The sequence below is a fragment of the Amphiura filiformis genome, unplaced genomic scaffold (genome assembly GCF_039555335.1).
Source record: "Amphiura filiformis unplaced genomic scaffold, Afil_fr2py scaffold_460, whole genome shotgun sequence".
Classification (NCBI taxonomy): domain Eukaryota; kingdom Metazoa; phylum Echinodermata; class Ophiuroidea; order Amphilepidida; family Amphiuridae; genus Amphiura; species Amphiura filiformis.
The window spans coordinates 13,387-18,147 of NW_027305924.1; the positions used below are offsets into that span (position 1 = coordinate 13,387).

The 4,761-nt window shown below is 38.4% G+C and overlaps 1 long non-coding RNA gene across 1 annotated transcript; it reads right to left on the minus strand.

The window, feature by feature from the left end:
- Nucleotides 1–1,153: 1,153 nt before the first annotated feature.
- On the minus strand, nucleotides 1,154–4,495 carry LOC140145603 (uncharacterized). Its single transcript, XR_011858102.1, has 3 exons — nucleotides 4,223–4,495; nucleotides 3,165–3,249; nucleotides 1,154–1,723 (listed from the first exon to the last, which is right to left on the minus strand). It is a non-coding gene; the product is annotated as an uncharacterized lncRNA (long non-coding RNA).
- Between the last annotated feature and the right edge of the window lie 266 nt (nucleotides 4,496–4,761).

A 4,761-nucleotide genomic window follows, 5' to 3' on the forward strand; every position in this document is an offset into this window, starting at 1 on the left:
GCTAATGAATGTTCAGTGGCATTGACCTGGTCCATTAGGTCTTTTGGAAGGCATAGTAGTTCTTATTCGCACTGCCGTATAGATAATCACATATTAATTAAGTTGGCGACCATGGCTTGAAATACCCAATGTAATCGCAGACTACACTGAAAACCTAAATTGGTCAGCTGGATTAATCTTAAAGCTAGTCCAGATGATGCCCACCTGACTAGCTTTAAGCTAGTCAGTTTTGCTGGACTAACAAGGATGACTAACTTATCTTAGTCCAGCATGCTGGACTAGCTTTAAGTTAGTCGCTTGACTAGCTTTTGGTTAGTCGCTTGACTAGCTTGAGGTTAGTCCAGCACGCTGGACTAGTTAAGGTTAGTCGCTTGACTAGTTTCTTGACTAGCTTGATGTTAGTCCAGCATGCTGGACTAGTTAAGGTTAGTCGCTCGACTAGTTATTGACTAGCTTTAAGTTCGCCCAACTGGTGCCCATCTGGACTAACATAGCGTTAGTCAAGCCAGCTGGACTAATGTAACATTAGTCCAGCTGGCTTGACTAACATGCTCGACTAACTCAAGCTAGTCCAGCCAGCTGGACAAACCTAATGCAAACCATACATGCAGTTGCAGATTGGATACAGTCTGATAAGGGTTATACTACAATTGAAAGTATAAATGAGCCACATGTGGATTTAGTCTAGATAGATTAATGTTTGCTTATTGCTTCCTGCATGAATTTACAAGAATTATTCCATAGATAATCTTGAATCATGCACCATAAATAGTGAAATATGAAGCAAAAGCAAGCACCAATAATTAGTACAGAACTAGACCTGCATGTTGGCGAGGATTTTGATTTTTCTCTGACCATGTTGTCTCATTTCATCTGGCTACCTAGTACCCACCACAGACTGTATCCTATCCTCTTTGGAGACAATAGATTCTGAAATAAGAAACAATTCAAAGTCCAAAATAACATTAGGAAAGCTTTAAGACATTCTTAACTTGCAGCCAACATTATGATACCCAACTCTTCATAATATTATTATAAAAGCCTTAAACATAAATTACAAAGATTTCTGTTTATGAAATTTAGTAAATAAATAACTAATTATAAATGTATTTAATCTGTCAAAACCTTTTAAAACTGTTTTTTTGTTAAAAACAGCTTGGTTTGACAGATTAAAAACATTAATATTGATCATGTTGATTACAATTCACAGTATAGAGTCTATCCAGATGTCATACAAATTAACATACAAAATAAGCATCATGGATAGGTATAATACCATTTTTCACCCTGATATGGCAGTGACGTCATTGCATAGTCATCCAGCAAACAAACTCATGATGTTCCTGTTTTTTAAATCTATAATTCATTGCGAACCTTAGAGAAAGCGAACCTTAGAGATAGTGGTCCTTAGAGATGCCTGATTGTGAGAAAAATAGTCATTAAAGTTTGTCACTCATATTCACAATAATGAAGTCACCACAATCAAAAGTTTTGATGAATCCATTTTGAATGTGCATCAAATCATGACAAGTTTCATGTGCATGATTCTGATAAATCCATCTTTAACAGGCAAAATTAGTGCAAGGTTCTTTTTTCACACGACTTGTTTGTGTAACGTCTTAACTCGTTATTTTGCACGGCTGATGTACAGCATTTTCTTCTTGATGAGTTGCAATTGTTGGAAGTCTATTTCTACCACAGTTGGGTTACATTTCAGCAGCATCTGAAAGCAAATTATACAAAAGTTACTGTTAGTTAAAGTTACAAAGGCAAAATGAATAAATGCTTTCATATCTGGCAGTTTACTGAAAAAATAGTTTGTGTCAGCGAGAACGTTATTTACAGTTTAATACATGTATAGTCTACGGAGCCCCCAAAGTGACATGGAAGAAAAAAACAGAGTCTGACTTGGTAACTCGCGGCCCAGAGAGATAGTAACTCAGAGTCCCGAGATAGTAACTTGGGGCCCCGAGATAGTAACTCGGGGTCAGACATAGTACATCATAGCCCGAGGTAGTAACTCAGGGCCCGAAATAGTAACTCGGGGCCCGAGATAGTAACTTGGGGGCCCGACTTAGTAACTTGGGGGCCCGACTTAGTAACTTGGGGTCTGATATAGTAACTTGGGGCCCGCGATAGTAACTCGGGGTCTGAAATAGTAACTCCCCGGGAGTAACTCAGGCCCTGAGATAGTAACTTGGGGCCCGAGATAGTAACTCGGGGCCCCGAATTAGTAACTCGGGACCCCAACTTAGTAACTTGGGCCGAGATAGTAACTCGGAGCCCGACTTACTAAGCCGGGAGTCCGAGATAGTATTTCCGGGCCCTGAATTAGTAACTCGGGTTCCGAGATAGTATCTTGGGGCCCCAACTTACTAAGTCGGGAGTCTGGGATAGTATCTTGAGGACTATCTCGGGGCCCTGAGTTACTAACTCGGACCCCAAGTTACGATGTCGGGGCCCCAAGTTTTTTTCTTCCATGTCACTTCGGGGATTCCGTAATAGTCCCACCAATTAAACCACCAAAATTTAAGGAAGTTCTTACCCCTGGAAAATTTTGGTTGGTCATGTATTTCCACATCATTTTTAGAGTCCACCACCAGGGACAGTGTTTACAAATATAGCGTACCGTACTGTCTTAAAGGGCATGGTCAGATTCTGACATTCTGTTGTGTTTTGAAGATACCTCACATTGAGGCTGGCATCACACTAATTTCTGATTTCTTAAGGTGATGACTTTTGAGTTAAATTGCACTAACTAGCAGCTTTAACATTTAGAATCAAAAATGTGTTTCACAATGGCCATATAACCAATAGTTGAGGCAATACGCGGGCATTTGCCTCCCCCATATTTTTCTTGGCCCCCCACTTTTAACTCAAATTTTCACTTTTTGCAGCAATCTAACCCACAATTTGTTGATTTTGCCCCCCCCCCCTTGAAATTTACTCCCCATCCCCCACCCCCACTCAAAATCCGGTGCCGCCAGCCACTGAGAACCATATGTGTGGTAACCACAGTTTATAACATATAAACGTAACATATTTCAGGCATACAGTTTCACTTGGGGTTATAATATATGAGCTTTCTTCTGATGCCAAAAAGATAAGATATTTGTAACAGTAGGGGGATGAGGCTGTCATCTGGTCATACATCTTTCAATTACCTTTGTTATTTGAGTGAAATCCTCCAGACGGTATATGTTGAGTCTTTCAAGCTTCACGGTTGCATCGTCAAAAAAGGAACAGAACCTATATGAAAAATATACATGACATTAAAATGGTATAATTTGACAAACTGTCGACTGTAGATTTTGTTTGGGTCATGGTTGTTATTCTAAAAAAAGTGATAATTAATAATTTTGCAGACCATGCACATAGCATTTTTTTTTGCCTATATAAGTTATTACTAATTTTAAGTACGGTAGGGCATTTAAATGAGTCATATTTGAAATTTGTTTTAAATTTGATTTTAAATTTATTAATAATAGTGAAAAAAATATATATATGCTTTAAAATTTCCAGTTGGTGTATAAATATAGTATAATTTATGAACAAAAAAGCATCCATCCAGCTTTAATTGATGATTTCTGCTAAGTTTAATTAGCCTAAGCATCACATACATGTCACCAGTACACCACACGTCAACACGCGCTGTATTCTGTTTACATGTTGGGTAATATTTTAATTAATATCTATTAATTATTTCAAATTCGATAGCCAATTAACCCCCTCCCAATTTTATTTCACTTTATTCTAATTCCATTGTGGTCCTTGAGCCATGAATTGCACTTTACATTTAGAATAAATTATACCAACAAACAATAAAGTATCAAAAAAAGTACACAACTACCCCCCCATCCCCAGTGGCGGCTTATAATATTACACACTGTACACAGAGGCAGTCCCTAATTTAACTTGGAGGATCTGGGCTTATCAGCTAGCTTACCAATACCTATATCATTATCAAGGTGCCAAGGCTTGAACTTTTACTTTAATTGATGACCAAGGCCCAATTGCAAGTACATTGTAGAATATCATAGTACACACATGATTGCTATAGTACGTATGCATGTTTATACCACTGCTGTACACATTATTGTACACAGTACATAATACATATAGCTAAGTGACTGGCATTCTGAGCTGATATTATTTTTGTCTTTCTGATGTAATATTATAACAAATTGCAACCTTACATATATCAACACAAAGCAAGACTTACCTTCATGTTCTACAAAATCTTGATGAATTAATTCCAGGACATTTTGTGGCAAAATCTTGAGATTGTTGCTCTGCAGCAGAGGCTCTGCAGTGACAGTATCCAGTTGACCTCAGCATTTGACAGTTACAAAATGTATGTTTCCCCGCTTAATAGATTTCAGTTGGGTCAGAGGTCACATACCACAGACTACTGGCAAACTGACTAACTTGAAGCTAGTCAAGCAGGCGTCTTGACTAACCAAAAGCTAGTCAAGCCAGCTCGACTAATGTAAACTAGTCCATCTTCATTTACCAACTTAAGCTAGTCCTTCCCGCTTGACTAACCATAAGCTAGTCAATCCTGAAAACTAGTCGAGCAGGACAAATCACATTAGTCAAGCCAGCTGGACTAATCAAAACTAGTCAAGCTGGCTGAAAACTAGTCCAGCAGGTTTGACTAGGTTGAAATACTAGCTTAAGCTAGTCAAGCAGGCTTGACTAACCAGTTTGACTAGTTTAAAGCTAGTCCAGCCTGCAATTGACTAGTTTAAGTTTTCAGTG